The sequence below is a fragment of the Triturus cristatus genome, chromosome 11 (assembly GCF_964204655.1).
Source record: "Triturus cristatus chromosome 11, aTriCri1.1, whole genome shotgun sequence".
NCBI classification, from domain to species: Eukaryota; Metazoa; Chordata; class Amphibia; order Caudata; family Salamandridae; genus Triturus; species Triturus cristatus.
Window position 1 is genome coordinate 411,602,579 of NC_140594.1, and position 21,157 is coordinate 411,623,735.

Genomic DNA, 21,157 nt, shown 5'->3' on the forward strand with positions numbered 1-21,157 from the left:
ACATATGGCCCAAAGACATGTAGTAGATATAGAATAGTACTTATAAAGCATGGCAATACCTCCCTCAAACAGTTTGAGTCTGTCTGGCAGTCGATATTGCCAATATTGCATGAAAAAGAAGGATAGAGATTATGGACATTGGCCTAATGCGTAAGCATATCTACTATAGTGAAGAATCACTAATTTCCTGTCTTTGCCATGTTAAATTTAATGGTCACAGTCACTGTTCCCTGTAAGATGCATGTGCACGTATGTTACCCAAGGCACACAGTGTCTTGTGTGGAGAGCGCACACACAGCACATCTCACGAGAGACCGTTCGCATCGCTGCTTTTAAAACGTGGGCGGCGTGTAAAATGGTAATTTCCTTGCTGCGGGGTCTTGACCGGAGGAAGAGACCACCGTGGAAGAGGAGAACACGTCCGGCAGCCTGTGGGCTTAAGGAGGGGCGGCATTAGGAACAAGTGGCTCCATGTGGTGCTGCAATTAACATGGATACTTTCAAAAAGGCACACAATCTGCCCCACAGCCACACTCTGTTAACAAAAGGAATGCAACAAGTCTAGAAGCATGACGTGTGCTTTAAGAATCACTAATCTATAGTGCTACTAGACTTTGTGCATTCCTTGTTAATAGAGCGCAGCTGCGGAGACGAATAATTACCTGCCACAGACAGGCCGATGTGAGTGAAGACTGCTGCTCAGAGGAGTTCCGCAGCTCCACTGCTTGTGTGAAGCGACAGAGCTTCCCCGTATGTCCACGAGTCCCAGAAGTAGCCATATTTCTATGTTTTAGCAGGGGCAATGTGTGGTGGCTTCCTGACGAGAGCCCTGGCACTTATTTTTGTTTTTACAAATTAAGCACTGGGTCACAGTGACCCCAGGAGAAGCGCGATGTGAGGAGCTATACAGTGCTGCTATTAGCAATGTTTGAAGTTGTGTTCTCTGAAGCTTCCTCTGGCTGCAGGAATTCCCCTGAACAAACAGGAGGAAGGATTCTTTTACTTGGGCCCTAAATTCTGGAACAAAATCCCATGAGTCGAGACTTGCAGCTTTGAAGTGAGGGGTACTTCGCAGAGGAAGACAAGGAGATATGCAGCTTTGAAGTGAGGGGTACTTCGCAGAGGGAGACCAGGAGACATGCAGCTTTGAAGTTTGGAGGTACTCTGCAGAGGGAGACAAGGAGATATGCTGCCTCGAAGTGAAGGGGTGCTCTGTAGAGAAAGGCAAAGAGACATGCAGCTTCGAAGTGAGGGGGTACTCTGCAGAGGGAATCCAGGGGCCATGCAGCTTTGAAGTTTAGTTTAGTTTAGTTTAATAGTTTATAAAGCGCGTGAATCACCCCCAAGGGGGTCTCTCAGCGCTAGCAGAGCTGTGCAGGATGGATGAAGAGATGTCATTCTACGAAGAGGGTGGTCTTCAGTATCTTTCTGAACCTTAAGTAGTCGGAGCATTGCCTTAGAGGGAGGGAGAGCTGATTCCAGATCATAGGAGCTTGATAGGAGAAGGATTTACCTCCTAACCGTATCCTCCTTATCCTGGGAACAAGTAACAGAGATTTGGAACAGGAACTCAGGTCGCGGTTGGGAGAATATCGGTGGAGCCTCTCAGCCAGATATGGGGGGCCAGGGCCCCACAGTGCTTTATGAGTCAAGCAGCAGAGCTTAAACTTGACCCGTTTCCGCACAGGTAACCAATGAAGTTGTTGAAGCAGCGGGAGTGAGGCTGATCTATACGGTGCATTAGTAACTAATGATGCAGCGGTGTTTTGCACCACTTGCAGACGGCTAAGGGCAGATTCATTAGCAGCGACCAAAAGGGCATTACAATAATCCAATTTATTCAATACAAGAGCCTGAACAAGTGTCTTGCGGAAAGAGTCCGGGAGATAAGGAAGGGCTTTCCTCAAGAGGCTCAGTGTAAAAAAGCATGCGCTGACTGTATGAGATACATGGTCCTTCATGGACAAGGCCTGATCAAATCGCACACCCAGATGTTTTACTGTTAGTTTGGGCAGGGGAGCAGGGCCCAGTTCAATTGGCCACCAGGTAGGAGACCACATGATGGGGGCATCTCCGTAGAGGACAATCTCCGTTTTGCTGGCATTCAGCTGAAGAAAATTATCGCTCATCCACCGTGAAATAGCCAGCATACCTAGGGAGAAAGATGTTTGAGCTGTCAAAGAAGATTTGTCGAATGGAAAGATAAGTTGGGTATCATCCGCATAAGACACGGGGATGAACCCGAGGGATCTAAGAAGAGAGGAAAGGGGGGCCACATAGATGTTAAACAACGTAGGGCTCAGACAGGAGCCCTCTGGCACACCCTTGGTCAGATTTTCGGTGGTAGAACGAAATGGATCTAAGTTAAGTGTTTGTGTACGGTTGGAAAGGAAGCTGGTTACCCAGTTCAGCGCCATTCCCCCCAGTCCAGTCTCCCTTAATCTTCCGAGCAAGGTCGGATGGTCAACCGTATCGAAAGCGGCGGAAAGATCTAAAAGGACCAGAATGGCAGACGTCCCTGATCAAGTGTGAGTCTAATGTAGTCGGTGACGGCTACCAAGGCGGTCTCTGTGCTGTAACTAGCTCGGAATCCTGATTGGGACAGGTCCAGGTAGCCAGTCGCTTCGATATGGTTTGAGAGATGTTTGTTCACATGCTTCTCCAGGACCTTGCTCAGATAGGGCAAGAGGGAGATAGGACGGAGGTTGGAGAGGTCATCCATATGAAGTTTGTTGTTTTTACGCAATGGAATGACCTGGGCTGCTTTCCAAGCGGGGGGGACCAGACCCTTTCCTAAAGAAGAGTTAAGAAGAGGACTGACAGCGTCTGCGAGTACATGTGCGAGTGTCAAGAATTCCTGTCATACAAGGGAAACACGCCCTTATGTAAACAGGAGAGCTGTTACATAACTCAAGGAAAACACGCCCTTATGTAAACAGGAGAGCTGTTACATAACTCAAGGGAAACACGCCCTTATGTAAACAGGAGAGCTGTTACATAACTCAAGGAAACACGCCCTTATGTAAACAGGAGAGCTGTTACATAACTCAAGGAAAACACGCCCTATAAAGGGAGGAACCGGGAGGTACAACGCTGTCGGATATTGTGTTCACACCGACGTACCTGCTTCGTGAAGAGCAGTGTTCCGGAGTGGTGCTCCAGTAAGGCAAGAACGGAGGTAGGTCGAGTCGTTACTCCCTGGGCCGTGTCTTGCCCCATCGTCACCTGAAGGACCCGGAAGCTCTACCGGTCAACCATTGAGCTTCGCTTTTTGACTCGGCTGAGTCCAAGCGCAGTGGCGCTTTTGCTGGTTGGAGTCGTAACTCCCAGCCCGACCAGAGACACAGGGACTGCCAGCTGTAACGCACACCAGGAGGTGTTTGCCGCGTTACAGACTCGGAAGTCCACAGGATCGATCGAGCGGCTGCTCTCGGTTCAGTCTTCTTGCTTGTGATTGGGGTATCGGTGACGCATCACCAGGAGGTGACTCCGCGTCCCGGTGCAGTCTGAGGAAGAGGTTGAGCGGCTGCTCCCTTCAGGTAGAGACCCCGGCTGGGTGTTTCCCTGACTCCTCGATTCTCCCCAACACTCTTCGTGCCCCTCACAGCCTACCGATTGGCATTGTCGGCCATTTCATTTCTGCCCTCTGTTGGCATACGCCGGGACCGGCGTATATGCAGAGGACGGTTAGGACCATCCGTGCTGTGGGCTGGTAACGTACTTAGCCTGGAGGATTCCAGTGACTATAACTTTTGTTTATTCTTTGTATTATATTTGCCTTCATTAAAACAACTAACCCTTCACTAGTGGTTGCGTCCTCATTGTCGTGTCTGTTAAACAATCCTGAGACGTTCAGGGCGTTACAAAATATCCGACCTTAATAACACTAACTGTGTCCCGGTCGATAACAGACATGGCAACACTTGATGATGTGCTGGCTGCTTTAGCGGCCATGCAAGTTGAAGTGGCTGCCTCTAGGCAAGAAACAGCCGATGTAAAAGCCAGACTGGATGCTATCCAATTGGACCCGCTCACGCCCAGCACCTCCCTCACGAATCAGACCCCTGCGGTAGTAGTGGAAATGCCGTTAGCCATCCCCTTGGCGACACCAGAGAGGTACAGTGGGGATCCTAACACAGTGCAGGTATTCCTCACACAAGTGGCGCTACATTTATCGTGCAAACCAAAGGCGTTCCCCACGAGTCAGGCTCGTGTGGCTTTCCTTATATCCTATTTGGCTGGAAACGCGGCACAATGGGCCGTTCCTCTGGTGAGCAGGGACGACCCCCTCTTATGTGATTGGGGTGCTTTTCGCGAGGAATTCCTGAAGGTATTCGACAGAAGGGCTGACTCGTACACGGCGGACCGTGAAATGCTTGAGTTGAGACAGGGATCCAACGACCTGGTGCAGTATCTCAACGCGTTCCGAAGGCTGGTTGCAGAAACCAAGTGGCCTGTTGCTAAACAGACGGCGCTCTTCCATCAAGGGCTGTGCGATGAGCTCAAGGACGCCGTGGCTCATATTGACCCTCAACCCAAGACATGTGAGGGCCTTATCAACCTGGTATTACGGCTGGAACATAGGCTAAGTGAAAGAAAGGGGGATCATGGGAGAAAAGGAAAATCCCTTCCATCCTATGTGACGGTGGGAAGTCCTGAAACTTCCACCGCATCCAAGGGAGAACCCATGGACATCGGCGCAATACGAGCGAGCCTCACAGCCACGGAGAAAGAGTCACGCCGTAAACAAGGATTGTGCCTATATTGTGGCAAAAAAGGCCACTACGTACGTGAATGCCCTGCCAAACCGAAGACGTCACGTTATCGGGCCAACCGGTCGGTAACAGCCGTGGTGGACATACCGGCGGAAAACTAGAGGACTCCAAGACCAGAGAAGGGGCATCTCGGAGTCACTCATCCATCCCTTCACTTTCCAACTCGGTCACTAAGGGACAACGACACCTGTTTATCACGGTGCACGTGGGAGTGCATGACCAGTGGATACCCGTTGTGGCCATGGTGGATTCAGGGGCCACTGGCATGTTTATGGACCACAACGAGGCATGCAGGCTAGGGCTAGTGCTTCTTCCCAAAGCTGTACCCGAAGACGTCTATGCTGTAGACGGAAGGCGATTGGTGACGGGGCCCATCGGGCAGCACACGGGGGTCCTTCCGATGAGATATGGGTGGAACCATTTGGAACAAATCGATTTTAACATCATCCGAGCGCCCCAATATGGCGTCATATTGGGATTGCCGTGGCTACAGAAACACAACCCCTTTGTGGATTGGCCAACACATCGCATCGAAATGACGTCACCGTATTGCATCCTGCATTGTGGAATAAGAACGGAATCCCTTGACGCAGATGAGAGCGGGAGTCAGACGGTGGCTACAGCGGCAGAAAAAGATGTGGCTCTCCCCCAGGCTTATCACAGTTTTGAGGATGTATTTGATGAGGTGAAGGCGGAAGTGCTACCACCACATAGACAGTTTGACTGCCAGATCGACCTGGTGCCAGGGGCCAGCGTTCCCAGCGGCAGGCTGTATGCCCTGACGGAGCCTGAAAACGTGCATCTCCGGGGGTACCTGGATAAACTCCTCAAGCTAGGATTCATCCGCCCGTCCAAGTCTCCGGCCGCCTCGCCACTCTTCTTTATCCCGAAGGCTAATGGGGAGCTGAGAGCCTGTGTGGACTTTAGGGCATTGAATGCGATAACCATAAAAAATCGGTACCCCTTGCCTCTCATCAGTGTACTTCTGGAACAGGTCAAGAAAGCTCGTATCTACACCAAGTTGGATTTGAAAGGGGCATACCATCTGGTGCGCATGAGGGACGGAGACGAGTGGAAGACCGCCTTTAAGACCAGGTTCGGCCTTTTTGAGTACCTCGTCATGCCGTTCGGTCTGTGCAACGCCCCGGCAGCCTTTCAGTACTTTTTGAATGAGGTATTCAGAGAGGAGTTGGATATCTACGTGGTCGTATATATCGACGACATCCTCATCTATTCGTCCAGTGTGGAGGAGCACGTACACCACGTCAAAGCTGTGCTCCAAAAGCTGAGGGAAAACATGCTGTTTTGTAAACTCAGCAAGTGTGACTTCCACGTCACATCCGTGGAATTCCTCGGAGTGATGCTGAGTCCAGAGGGACAGGAGATGGCAGAACGAAAGATCAAGGCGGTGAAAGAATGGCCGGTGCCCCAAAGCGTGAAGGACGTCCAAAGTTTCATTGGCTTCGCCAACTTTTACAGGCGGTTCATAGATGGATTTTCAGGAGTGGTGGCCCCAATCACACAGCTACTGAGGAAGTCCAAGGAGTTTGTCTGGTCCCCTGAAGCGAACAAAGCCTTTGAGGCCCTGAAAAGCGCCTTTGGTAAGGCGCCGGTGTTGGCTCACCCCGATCCGGATCTCCCCTACGTGGTGGAAGCGGACGCGTCGGATGTGGCGCTGGGGGCTATCTTGTCCCAACGCAACCACGACACAGGGGTGCTTCATCCCGTTGCGTACATGTCCCGCAAACTCAACGACGCCGAACGCAACTACCATATTGCGGAGAAGGAGCTTCTCGCAATCAAGGACGCCTTCACCGAATGGAGGCATTGGTTGATGGGGGCAAGACATGTGGTATCGGTGTACACGGACCATCGGAACCTACAGTTCATGACGGCCACTAGACACCTTTCTCCCAGGCAGCTGCGGTGGATGATCTTCTTTGCGGGGTTCAACTTCTGCATCACATATCGGCCGGGGACGGAAAACCGAAAGGCGGACGCCCTGTCCCGTCAATCTGCAGTTAAGGAACCATTGCCTGCGACCGAGCGTTCCATCATTTCCCCGAGGATGGTATTGGGGGTTATCCAACCGGATACTTTCCTGAGGGGAATAAAGAGAGGGATCAGGTCATTCGCATGGCGGAGGTGGCTCCTCAGTCACAGAGAATGGCAGCTGAAGGACGGGATACCCCTAAAGGGCAGGTGCCTATTGATACCCACGCCTAGGCTAAGGAAACAAGCATTCATCTGGTGCCATGACTCTCCATGCGCAGGTCATTTGGGCTTTGAAAAAACGGTGGCTAGCATGGGACGGCATTTCTGGTGGCCAACCATGAGAGTGGATGTCAGGAGGTGGGGACAGGAGTGTCCTACGTGTGCTACCATGAAGGCCGACCATGGCCGAACCCAAGGGCTCTTACATCCACTTCCAACCCCGGATAGACCATGGGATAGCATATCACTGGACTTCGTGGTGGGCCTACCGGTAGACCAGGGGATGACGGCAATACTGGTGGTGGTGGATTACTTGACGAAAATGGGGCACTTCATCCCCTGCAAGAGAGTCCCTACGGCCGGGGAATTGGCGTCACTACTCCTAAAGAATGTGGTACGACTGCATGGATTACCTGGGGTGATCGTGTCGGACCGGGGGTCGCAGTTTACTGCGCAATTCTGGAAGACTTGGTGCACTGCGCTGCATGTTAAGACCGCCCTGTCCACCAGCTACCACCCTCAAACGGACGGCCAAACCGAGCGCCTGAACCAAACGCTCAAACAGTATCTGCGATGTTTTGTGGACCAGGGCAGGGAAGAATGGGTCGACTTGCTATGGGTTGCAGAGATAGCCTATAACAACGCCACTCACAGCTCCACACAGTCATCTCCGTTCTATAGCAACTATGGCCAACATCCCAGGTTCTTGCCATTTCTACATCCGTTCAGAGAGGACAGGATTCCCGCCACAGCGGACAGGGTGGCACACATAAAAGACACATTGATGCGCTCAAGGGCTGTCCTAATAGAGGCCAAGAGAAGATACAAGGCTGCGGCAGATAGGAAGAGAAGGCCCGGGCCACTGTACCGCACTGGAGACTACGTCTGGATATCCACAAGAAACATGAGGTTTCGAAAGAACAGTGTGTTCCATCCCAAGTACATGGGCCCCTATCGAATTACCAAGTGTATGGGTCCCGTGAACGTGAAGGTGTGCTTGCCCCAGTCATTGCGGATACACCCTGTCTTTCATGTATCATTGCTCAAACCAGCACCCTCCAAGCCGTCTGGGACACCTCGGCCGGTATGCGTGGAGTCGGAGGTGGAGTATGAAGTGTCGGGCATACGGGCGTCCAAATGGCGCAGGGGGAAGCTGTGGTACCTGGTTGCGTGGAAAGGCTATGGCCCGGAGGAGCATTCATGGGAACCGGCTGAAGGGGTTCATGCTCCGCGCTTGGTCTCCTTGTTCCATCGGCGTTTTCCGGCCAGCGCTGGACCCGTGGGGAGCCGCTGAGAGGGAGGATGTACTGTCAAGAATTCCTGTCATACAAGGGAAACACGCCCTTATGTAAACAGGAGAGCTGTTACATAACTCAAGGAAAACACGCCCTTATGTAAACAGGAGAGCTGTTACATAACTCAAGGGAAACACGCCCTTATGTAAACAGGAGAGCTGTTACATAACTCAAGGAAACACGCCCTTATGTAAACAGGAGAGCTGTTACATAACTCAAGGAAAACACGCCCTATAAAGGGAGGAACCGGGAGGTACAACGCTGTCGGATATTGTGTTCACACCGACGTACCTGCTTCGTGAAGAGCAGTGTTCCGGAGTGGTGCTCCAGTAAGGCAAGAACGGAGGTAGGTCGAGTCGTTACTCCCTGGGCCGTGTCTTGCCCCATCGTCACCTGAAGGACCCGGAAGCTCTACCGGTCAACCATTGAGCTTCGCTTTTTGACTCGGCTGAGTCCAAGCGCAGTGGCGCTTTTGCTGGTTGGAGTCGTAACTCCCAGCCCGACCAGAGACACAGGGACTGCCAGCTGTAACGCACACCAGGAGGTGTTTGCCGCGTTACAGACTCGGAAGTCCACAGGATCGATCGAGCGGCTGCTCTCGGTTCAGTCTTCTTGCTTGTGATTGGGGTATCGGTGACGCATCACCAGGAGGTGACTCCGCGTCCCGGTGCAGTCTGAGGAAGAGGTTGAGCGGCTGCTCCCTTCAGGTAGAGACCCCGGCTGGGTGTTTCCCTGACTCCTCGATTCTCCCCAACACTCTTCGTGCCCCTCACAGCCTACCGATTGGCATTGTCGGCCATTTCATTTCTGCCCTCTGTTGGCATACGCCGGGACCGGCGTATATGCAGAGGACGGTTAGGACCATCCGTGCTGTGGGCTGGTAACGTACTTAGCCTGGAGGATTCCAGTGACTATAACTTTTGTTTATTCTTTGTATTATATTTGCCTTCATTAAAACAACTAACCCTTCACTAGTGGTTGCGTCCTCATTGTCGTGTCTGTTAAACAATCCTGAGACGTTCAGGGCGTTACAGCGAGAGACGCCGAGATTTTTGCAGGCATAGCATCTAAGGGGGAGCCAGATTTAACATTACACAAAAGTGTAATGGTCTCGTCCCGTGAGAGGGGTGGGAAGGTCAGCAGGGTTGGGTGGTCGGCATTATGCGATTTAGAGGTGTCATCAGACATAAGTGTGTGGCAAGTTCTTGAAAATTTATCGTAAATGGTGTCAATTTTTTGTATAAAAAAGGAACTGATTTTGTTGCAGAGAGGCTGGGAGAGGTTATTGTCCAAGTCACATGCTTTAGGACAAATGAAATCTTGCAGGATTTGATGAAGAATTTTAGGGGTATTGCCTGCCTGCCTTAGTTGCTGGGCTATGTATGCTCTGCGAGCTTGTTTGATTTCATTATGGTATAGAGTGAGCGCAGCTCTATAGCTTGCTTTATCAGTATCTCGATGGGTACGGCATCACCTTCTTTCCAAATTTTTGCAGCGGCTTTTCGTCATGCGTAGTTTGGGGGTGAACCAAATAGCCAGAGTGCTCCTAGGGGCTTTAGTGCAAGTCTTTACAGGGGCAATGGAATTGATGGTCGCTAGGACGGCAGTGTTGAAGAGGGTAAGATTTTCTTCAGTGTTGTTGGTCAGGGGATACCTAGGGGGTATAAAGACTGAAGAAAAAGACTCTGGGTTAATTTTGTGCCATTGTCTGTAGGAAAATTGGGTGTGTGCTGCCGTTGTAGTGGATGAATGGGGACACTGCACTTGAAAATTGAAGTTTGGAGGTACTCTGCAGAGGGAGACAAGGAGATATGCTGCCTCGAAGTGAGGGGGTACTCTGCAGAGGGAGACAGGGAGATATGCAGCTTCGAAGTTAGGGGGTATTTCGCAGCGGGAGTCCAGGAGCCATGCAGCTTCGAAGTTTGGAAGTACTCTGCAGAGGGAAACAAGGAGATATGCTGCCTCGAAGTGAGGGGGTACTCTGCAGAGGGAGACATGGAGATCTGCAGCTTCGAAATTAGGGGGTACTTCGCAGAGGGAGTCCAGGAGACATGCAGCTTCGAAGTTTGGAAGTACTCTGCAGAGGGAAACAAGGAGATATGCTGCCTCGAAGTGAGGGAGTACTCTGCAGAGGGAGACATGGAGATATGCAGCTTCGAAGTTAGGGGATACTTCGCAGAGGGAGTCCGGGAGACATGCAGCTTCGAAGTTTGTAGGTACTCTGAAGAGGAAGACAAGGAGACATGCAGCTTTGAAGTTTGGAGGTACTCTGCAGAGGAAGTGTGGTGGATTCCCCTTTACAACGGCACGGCCCGACCACTCCAACATGGCGGATACAACACTCCAGGCCGGAAATGAGCCCAGCGGTCTAGACAGCGTATACGCCGGAAACCACACACCGACATCTTCAAAGACGGAAGGAGGGGCAACAGACGGCATTCTAGTGGCAGAGAACTCCATCGCTGTGTGTACGAGACCGGGAGGAGACGAAGAGACGGAGACACGACACGCCGGGACCTCACCCCGAAGCGAGGCAGATGGAGATGCCGAGATCCACTCTTGGAGCAGCGCCCCTGAGTCCAGCACTCCATCAAGGGAAGCAGAGGCTGAGACAGTGACAACTCCAGCTTTTTGAGGACCCCTGTGTGTGCTTTCTTTGTTTTTCCTGTATCTTATATCTGTCTTCCCCATTAGACCTTTGAAGAAACAATTGGGGAACGTTGATAAAAAAGGAAATAAATCTCTAATAAAGAAATAAAACCCTCTCCCATATCTGCTGCTCATTGTTCTGACTTCTTGGGGCCAAGGGCGACCAATACAAACTGAATCAGGGCCTCTACCCCTACCTCTCTTCACAGTGGTGTTAGAAGTGGGATGTGTGTCTAGCCAAAATGACACAACCCCTCACCATGGAGTCTGTCATATCCCAACTGGCGGAGGGACAGCGCCATCTTCAACTTGTGTTTGAAGAACAGACTAAACTAGCTCAGCAAGAACGAGAAGCCCTAAAGACAGCACTGAAAGACCAGGCATCCCTCATGCCATCGAACCAGCAAGCCCAAGATACAGCCATAATGCGCCTGACAGACGCCATAGCCAGCGCAAGGGTGCATCCCAACATACCTGGTACTGTTTTACAGAAGTATAAAGAAGGAGACGATCCCGATTTTTTTTTGTTAACTTCGAACGGGTCGCCTCCACTGCTGCCTGGCCCCAGGAGAGGTGAGGGCAGTATATAGCCCCTCTACTATCGGGAGAATTACAGGCCGCGTTCCAAGCTGCTAACCCAGACGGAACCACCCCTTCCAATGACATAAAAAGGGCCATTCTAAAGAGATTGGGTTGTGACCAGGAGTACTATCGCAATCAGTTTCATAAGAAAAAGTGGTCATCAGGGGACAATCCCAGGGCCCTGTATTACCGGATACAGGACCTAGGAAACCGGTGGTTACAACCCAGCTCCTCCACCATGGATGGTGTCACAGAGAAGATGTATCTAGAGCAATATCTTGAAGCCCTCCCCCTTAACACCCGGACATGAGTTAAACAGCACTCCCATTTAACTCAGCTGTGGATTTGGCATGTGCCTTCCACAGATCTCCTGAGTTTAAAACCCAAGCCCACCGTCGACAGACGCATATACCTAGACCTCTGACCAGGCTCCAGAAACCAAGAACCCAAACCCTATAAGGACTACAACCCAACCTACCCAGAGTGCACCAACTCTACAGGGTCCTCAGTGCTTCCACTGTGGCGAGTGGGGGCACATAGCGCCCTACTCGCATCCCTCCCCAAGAACCCATGGAAGTAGGCTACACCCGAGGTCGCGTCTTGGTGGCAGGAGAAACCCCACAACTCTATAAAAAAAGAATACGCGTCAATGGGAAACCAGTTATGGCCCTTCTGGATACTGGGTGTCATCACACTGTCGTCAGCAAAAACCTTATTCCTGATTCCCACCTTCTTGATACCAAACTCCTACAGGTCACATGTGTACACGGAGAAAAAAAGATGTACCCGCTAGCTGAAGTATTACTAGAAATAGATGGGGAATCCCAGCTAAGGAAAGTAGGGGTGTTACCTTCTCTCCCTGAATCCGTACTTATAGGCACTGATCACCCCCTGTTCCAGGAATACCTCTCATCCCTTACATCGCAGTCTCCTATACTAGGATGGCTAGAAAACGCCCCATTTTCTCAAGAAACGATAGAAAGCCCCAAACCCAAAAAATTAAAATCCAGGAAGGAAAGGAGGAAAGAACGAGACTTGTACCTTAAGAACTGTTGTATTCTACCATCTCCTGTCCTTCTTTCCCCAGCCATGACCCAGACGCCAGGCCAGAACTTCCGTGCCGCTCAGAGGGATGACAGCACCCTGAAAAACGCCTGGGATCAAGCCCAAGAAGACCAACCCGAAAAGGTAGGCCCGCTGTTTTGCATAAAAAGAGGTTTGTTGTATAGGATAACCCGGGGAGCCGGATGGGTAAGAGAGCAACTACTGGTCCCGAAACCCTTCCGAGACCAAGTGTTAGATCTGGCTCATAGTCAGGTTGGGGGAGGTCACTATGGGAAGGAAAAAACGTTAAGTTACCTATTAGAACAATTTTATTGGCCCAGGATTTACCAAGAGGTAGCCAGACATTGTGCCTCCTGTAAAAGATGCCAATTGGTCAACCGCCCCTCGATTCCCAAAGCACCATTACAACCGCTCCCTATTATAGACGTTCCCTTCCAAAGGGTAGGAATGGACCTAGTTGGACCCCTTATTCCTTCCTCCCGTGGGCACCAATACCTGCCTGTGTTAGTAGATTATGCCACCCGGTACCCGGAAGCTATACCCTTGACCAGCATATCCTCCACAGCCGTAGCCCAAGCGATGGTCTCCTTCTTTTCCAGGGTTGGTTTTCCCCGGGAGTTGCTAACTGACCAGGGTACCCCATTTGTGTCACGCCTTATGAAACAAACATGTGAACTATTAGGTATTAAACAGCTGCGTACTGCCGTATACCACCCCCAGACAGATGGTTTAGTTGAACAATATAATCAAACCATAAAGGCTATGTTAAAGAAGGTGATAGACAAAGCAGGAAAGGACTGGGACCGCCAAATCCCCCTAGTTATATTCGCTATACGAACCCATACACAAAGGTCTACGGGTTTTTCTCCTTTCGAACTGTTGTTTGGGAGGAAACCCCGTACACTGCTCGACATGACGATTGAACTGTGGGTAGAGGAAGAGGATAAAAGTAAACCCCTCCTTCAATATAGCCAAACACTGCGAGACACTCTGGCATCACTCTGGGAGGTAGTCCATACAAATATGGAAAGGGCACAATCCACACAAAGAGCACAGTACAATAAAAACGTTAAGCTCAGAGAATTCAAAGCGGGTGACTATGTCTTGATCCTTCTTCCTAGTTCAGTTAAAAAAATGTTGGCCACATGGCAGGGTCCATATAAGGTACTGCATAGGGTTACTCCAGTCTCCTACCGCATAGCTGTCCCCCATAAACAGCGAACCGGTCAAACTTACCACGTAAATTTGTTAAAGGCCTGGGAAGGCCCTTTGCCGGCTTCTCCCGGAGAAGACCATCCGGTATTACACATATCATTTAACAAACCCCTTGACATTCCCTTAATTATACCCACTTCTACAGAGGGGGGAACCGTACGTCTTGGAGAACAATTAAACGAAAAACAGCAACACCAATTACTTGCCCTATGCAATGCCTGTTCGGATGTCTTGTCAGGGACACCCGGCCAGACCTCATTAGTACAACACACGATCAACACCTCAGGGGCTAGACCAATAAGGCTAAAACCATACCAGATACCAGCCGCACGGAGACAGGCCATAGACCAGGAGATAACCGCCATGCTGAAGGCAGACATTATCGAACCGTCACACAGTGCCTGGTCCTCCCCAGTTGTCATAGTTCCCAAACCGGATGGGAGTATAAGGTTCTGTATCGACTTCAGACTGCTCAATGCCATATCCAAGTTCGATGCGTACCCTATGCCCTGCGTTGATGAACTCATCGAATGATTGGGGGATGCCAGAATCATGTCCACAATCGACCTCACAAAAGGCTACTGGCAAATACCCCTTGCTGAGGAAGCCAAAGAAAAAACTGCCTTCTCCACCCCGTCAGGCCATTTCCACTTCAAAGTCCTTCCATTCGGTCTACATGGTGCCCCAGCCACATTCCAACGACTGATGGACGTCCTCTTACGGGAACATCACCCATACGCTGTAGCCTACTTGGACAACATAGTCGTTCACAGCCCAGATTGGGAAACCCACCTTATACATCTGGAGGTAATCCTAGACACCCTTAAAAGAGCTGGACTAACAATCAACCCCAAAAAAACCACTCTGGGTACGAATCACATTGAGTACCTTGGGTACGACATCCGGGAGGGACAAATCAGACCCCAGTTAAATAAGATAGAAGCTATCATGAATATTCCCCGTCCCCTCACCAAGAAAGACGTCCGCTCCTTTTTGGGTTTGGCCGGGTATTATCGGAGGATATATACCCCACTACTCTGACATCGCCAGCCCCCTCACTGACCTCCTAAGTAATTCTTCACCAGGAAAATCACTCCATTGGTCGTCCCCTCAGGAACGTAGTTTCTCTCTCTTAAAGAAAACCCTATGCAGTGCCCCTGTCCTCACCTGTCCCGACCATACAAAGACCTTTATTCTTCAAACAGATGCCTCTGGTAGAAGACTTGGGGCTGTCCTTTCCCAACCCGACGCCACAGGTGAGTTACGCCCTATCCTTTTTCTGAGTAGAAAACTGTTCCCTAGGGAGGTCAAATATGCTACCATAGAGAAAGAATGCCTGGCCATCAAATGGGCAGTAGAAGCCCTGCAGTACTACCTCCTTGGACGACAGTTCATTCTCCTAACAGACCATGCCCCTTTAACCTGGCTCTCTCTTCTTAGACTCAAACCCAAAAGTGCTCCATTGGTTCCTTGCCTTACAGCCCTTTTCTTTTCGTACCTTGCATGTCCCGGGGAAACGGCAGGCCAACGTGGACTTTCTCTCCCGGTATCCGGTATCCGAATGGCCCGATCGTCCATTCCTGGATGGAAGATGGAAGGCAATGTGGTGGATTCCCCTTTACAACGGCTCGGCCCGACCACTCCAACATGGCGGACACAACACTCCAGGCCGGAAATGAGCCCAGCGGTCTAGACAGTGTATACGCCGGAAACCACACACCGACATCTTCAAAGACGGAAGGAGGGGCAACAGACGGCGTTCTAGTGGCAGAGAACTCCGTCGCTGTGTGTACGAGACCGGGAGGAGACAAAGAGACGGAGACACGACGCGCCGGGACCTCACCCCGAAGCGAGGCAGAGGAAGACGCCGAGATCCGCTCTTGGAGCAGCGCCCCTGAGTCCAGCACTCCATCAAGGGAAACCGAGGCTGAGACTTCCCTCCCCGCGGTCCCGGAGGACCGTGGGTTCAGGCAAGTGCCTGGCTTCTTTTCTTTTCGGGATTGGTGGGCGGGATTTCGGAGCACCACAGTGTGAACAGCCCCCCCTTCCTTCACTTAAACACATCACGTGAGTAGGGAAGGTATAAGGGGAGCACTATCCCGCATGCTTAAAAATAAACACTCAGGACGGCAGCCTGACATTTGTTTTTTATTTTTTTCTTCTTTCCCGGTTCCCTACGACGGAGGCAAGCAAAAGAACCACAGAAACCCCAACACAGAACCCTGGGAAAGCTGCATCTTAAGAAAACGCTAGGACTGTGACAACTCCAGCTTTTGAGGACCCTTGTGTGTGCTTTCTTTGTTTTTCCTATGTCTTATTTCTGTCTTCCCCATAAGACCTTTGAAGAAACAATTGGGGAACGTTGATAAAAAAGGAATTAAAAATCTAATAAAGAAATAAAACCCTCTCCCATATCTGCTGCTCACTGTTCTGACTTCTTGGCAGAGAAAACAAAGGGCCAAGGGCGACCACTACAAACTGAATCAGGACCTCTACCCCTACCTCCCCTCACAGGAAGACAAGGAGATATGCAGCTTCGACGTGAGGGGGTGCTGCACAGAGGGAGTCCAGGAGACATGCAGCTTCGAAGTGAGGGGGTACTCTGCAGAGGGAGACATGGAGATATGCAGCTTCGAAGTGAGGGGGTACTTCGCAGAGGGAGTCCAGGAGACATGCAGCTTCGAAGTTTGGAGGTACTCTGCAGAGGAAGACAAGGAGATATGCAGCTTCGAAGTGAGGGGGTACTCCGCAGAGGGAGTCCAGGAGACATTCAGCTTTGAAGTTTGGAGGTACTCTGCAGAGGGAGACAAGGAGATATGCTGCCTCGAAGTGAGGGTTGCTCCGCAGAGAAAGGCAAGGAGACATACAGCTTCGAAGTGAAGGGGTACTCCGCAGAGGGAGTCTAGGAGACAAGCATCTTCGAAGTGAGGGGGTGCTCCACAGGGAAAGGCAAGGAGACATGCAGCTTCAAAGTGAGGGGGTACTCCGCAGAGGGAGTCCAGGAGACATTCAGCTTCGAAGTTTGGAGGTACTCTGCATAGGGGATCGATGAGACATGTAGCTATGAAGTTTGGAGGTACTCTGCAGAGGAAGACAAGGAGATATGTAGCTTCGAAGTGAGGGGGTACTCCGCAAAGGGAGTCCAGGAGACAAGCAGCTTCGAAGTTTGGAGGTACTCTGCAGAGGAAGACAAGGAGATATGCAGCTTCTAAGGGAGGGGTACTCCACCGAGGGAGTCCAGGAGACATGCAGCTTCGAAGTGAGGGGGTACTCCGCAGAGGGAGTCCAGGAGACAAGCAGCTTCCAAGCAAGGAGGTACTCTGCAGAGGAATGCCAGGAAACCTACAGCTTCTAAGTGAGTGTGTACTCCGCTTAGGGAGACAAGGAGATATGCTGCCTCGAAGTGTGGAGGTACTTCGCAAAGTGAGGCAAGGTGCAGCCGACTGGCAGTGCTAGACTCCTCGGAGTTTCCTTGCTATGTTTCATTTTTATTTGATGTTCGGTCTGTGCATGGCGAATCCCAGGGGTTGCCACAGAGTGAACCCCCGGAGGCGAGTAAGTAGCCAAGTGTTACATTTCGTACTGTTTTCATAGCGGAGGTCTATTGTCAGGTAGATTATTTTGCTGTTATTTACTCTCTGTATTAGCAGTTTTATCTCTTATTATTTGCATCTCTTCACGTACATTTTTTATTAGCGTTGTATATAGTGCTGCGTGCACCGAGAGATGCTTCAGAACTCTTGTAATAAACTAATCACTGAGAAGGGAGTTTTACAAGAATAACCAGGTATTATATTCTTTGGGGGTAACTGACATATGGTGCCCCTCTTCTTCTGGGTCCCCTTGAAAACTGTACGGCTCGGTGCGTGATTCCAAGCGCTAGGTGCTATAGTGAGCAGTGCGGCTCTACTGCGAGACAGGCGATGAATCCTCATATCTTTTATTGTATGGAGGACAGGGTGGCTCCTGAATGAGTGCCCCTGGTACCTGACCCTCATGCACGCACTTCAACCTTCGAGGGTCAGAGGGAGGAGAGGTTGAGCTGCTCTGGGAGAGGGAGTCAATAGAAGGAACTGGAGATGAACATCCTTTGGGATAGAGGGCTGTCCCAGTGAGGTCTAAGAGAGGCATGTCTCCTATTTTGTAGAGTGCAGATGACTCCAGTGAAGGTGTTATCTTCCAGATGTGGGTGAGTAGAGAGGTATGTCTGTGTCATCTCCAGATGGCCTACAGTGCTGCCTCGCCTGTCCGCTAGGACACACCTTCCAACATTCCTCCTGATGCGGCAAGGGCTTCCTGTATTGAGAAGCAGGTCTGTAGAGATATGCCATCTCAGACAGTATAAGACACGATCCTGCTCAGTCCAGGTGCCTTGTATATCTTTTGCTTTCTCGTCCTAAGTGCGCCGGGTATGCCCAGACGTGGGTCCCGGGCTCACTGTGCCACTGGGTTCAAGCTATCCTGGACTGAAGAGGGGTGAAACCCCGAAACTGGTCCTCGAAAGCGCACGTACACCAGCCCTGTGTACGTGCGCTTTACAAAACCTTTTAACATAACATAGGATGCTTGTTTCCGGTCCAGGGAGGACCTGTCTTAGCAGTTCAGGCTGGACTGTTCCCATGAGGCACAGGGCCAAGACTGATTTGCATATGGCCAGGTCTAAACTGGGTTGGCATGGTGAGCAAAAGAATGATGGATTTAACCCAGATCTCTTGATTTGGGGTGAATGTTTTGATTGGTTCTGCATTCGAGCCATCAATTGTATATCTTTTGCTTTCTCGGCCTAAGTGCGCCGGGTATGCCCAGACGTGGGTGTCAGGATTGTCGAGCGCAGGACGCAGTGAGTAGTGACTGTGTCTACGCGCATGCTCCTTAAGGGACGGGACGCTAGAAAAGCGGAACGCGCAAGGACTCGAGGCTTCGCGTTCTAGTGTTTGCCTCGTATTCGTGTGCTCCGTTTCCTGTTTCCTGTCACGTGCTTCCTGTATCTGGATGTTAGACGCCTTCCGTGGCGTCCGTTTGCCGGAGACTCGGTTTTGGCCCATTAGGAGTCATTACTCCTTGTGTTTCTGCCCTGAGGACTGTTCGCCTGCCTGTCCGTGTATCCCCGCGGCAGGACAAGTTTTCTGTTGTATTTGGAGTGCCGTTCCTGAGGCATTCGTCTTAACCTTTCCCTCCTCCTTTAACAGCCCCGCATACCCAGCGCTCCGCCCGCCTTTCTGGAGCTGTCTCCCGGGGGCCGGCCGGGTGTCTGGGGTGCTTTCCCTTCATTGCTGAGGGGTTTGCATACCCAGCGCTCCGCCCGCCTTTCAGGAGCTGCATCCCGGGGGCCGGCCGGGTGTCTGGGGTGCTTCCTTCCCCTGTTGCCACTTACTCCCTCCTGGTGCTATCTCCGGTGGTACCACTCTCGTTTGGATTAGAGGTCCTCCGTGTGCCTCTCTGGATTTTGGTTCTGAGGCTTGACTAAAACTATTCAATCTGCCAAGGGTGATAACAAAGACACCACCTACTCACAGTGCTTCTGGAGCCCTGCTGCTGCCGACTTGGACTATTGTGGAGCAGTATCACGTCAGAGCATCGCCCTGCTTGTATATCTGGTAACGGGGAGAAAAGCCTGTGGAAGGGAAGGGGGGAGTCCTTGAGAAAGTAGTGGAACTCATATTTATTGTTTCCTCTGTTCTCAGTTGTAGGGATACGTCTAGACAGCTTCACCCCAGATTGCCCTCCACAAGCATACTGCTCCCAACCCCAGACTTTAGGTATTTGTTTTTCTTCTGGGTTACAGTTGAACACCATTCCACTGCTTGTCTCTATCTGTCTCCTAATTCTGACGTTCCTTCCTAGACACAGCATCCAGGGAGATCTACATAGACCAGACACCATCCATATTGTTGCATCTAAAAGAGCAGTGGACTGTGGTTGCGGAGATCTCTTCCCCTCTTACCTTGTTTTGTTCCCCTGTTTTCCCCTAGTACCTGTGCTCTCTAGGTTCTGATAGAGGCGTTAGGTGCTGGCGGAAGGCAGGGGCTAGCTACGACATCTTCACAGACTCCTGGGCGCTCCTGCAGAATCTATTACGGGTAAGATCTTTACAGAACGCGAAGCCCACGTGGTTATTCTGCCCGAGCGCCATGGACAGACAACAGGTGACGTTAGCAGACGTAGCCCACATGTTGGGGAATTTACAAATAGAGACACAGGCTTTGGCTACTAGGGTGAATGCCATACAAGGGGATGGATGGTCTGGGAATTCCACACAAGTGATCCAGGTTACTACACCTCCTTCTGTACCCCTTGCTCCCCCTGAACGGTTCACAGGCGATTCATCGAAATTCGCCGCCTTTATTAGCCAGTGTCAGTTACATTTTACTTGTAAAGTGCAGTGTTTTCCTAATGATCAAGCCAAGGTGGCATTCATGATTTCATATATAGGGGGGTCCGCAGTCAATTGGGCAATCCCTCTAATTGAAAGAGATGACGTTTTGCTACAAAATTATGTGACATTTAAGGAAGAATTTCGGAAATTGTTCGACAAACATACCTACACTCAGTCTGCCGACACCGAGTTACTGGCCCTAAAACAGGGAAACACGGATTTAACTTCATACATCACTTCCTTCCAAAGACTAGTGGTTGAGGCTGGGTGGCCAGAGGAGAAGCGTAGTATCCTGTTCTATAGAGGGCTGAGAGACGACATTAAAGATGCCTTATCCCAAATTGTAGCTCTTCCTAGTTCTTGTAAGGAATTAATCGAGTTATCCGTCAAAATAGACCATCGGATGCAAGAACGCAAGAGAGAAAGGGGCAAAACAGACGTTCGGATCGTCACTGTAAGGGAAAGGAAACCCGATCCTGTCACTAACAGAGAGGAGGCAGAACCCATGCAAATAGGTATATTGAGGGGGCCCTTAACACCTGAAGAGAGGCGTCACCGACGGGAGAATAAGTTGTGTTTATACTGTGGGAAAGGTGGTCATTTTTTGAGGCCCTGCCCTACCAAGCCTATACAGTCGAGGAAGTCGGAAAACTAGAAAACCTGGAGTCCTGTGAGACAAGGACTCCGGGTTATTCTGGTTTGAGCGTCTCCTCTTCAGAGATCCAGGTATCTTCTGGTCATTTCTTTGTCCCAGCGGACTTGACATGGGAAAAAGGAGGGAAGAGAGTTCCCATCATGATCGATTCTGGTGCCTCCGGGAACTTCATGGATAATGCATGGGCTCAGGAACAACTAGTCCAGACCTATGACAAAGGTTACGAAGAGACAGTAACCACGATTGACGGAAGTAGGTTGAAATCCGGGCCCATTACACATAAAACGGAGGCCATTACGGTTTTGATGGAAATCAACCATACGGAGCAGGT

General features: G+C 50.8%; 1 long non-coding RNA gene across 1 annotated transcript in view; it reads left to right on the forward strand.

Moving 5' to 3' along the window:
- Positions 1–10,711: 10,711 nt before the first annotated feature.
- The window catches only part of LOC146784330 (uncharacterized), a 54,051-nt gene continuing 43,605 nt past the window's right edge, over positions 10,712–21,157 (forward strand). Inside the window, exons 1-2 of the long non-coding RNA XR_014970911.1 lie at positions 10,712–10,927; positions 12,603–12,703. This is a non-coding gene — a long non-coding RNA (uncharacterized LOC146784330). The remainder of the gene's footprint in view (positions 10,928–12,602; positions 12,704–21,157) is intronic.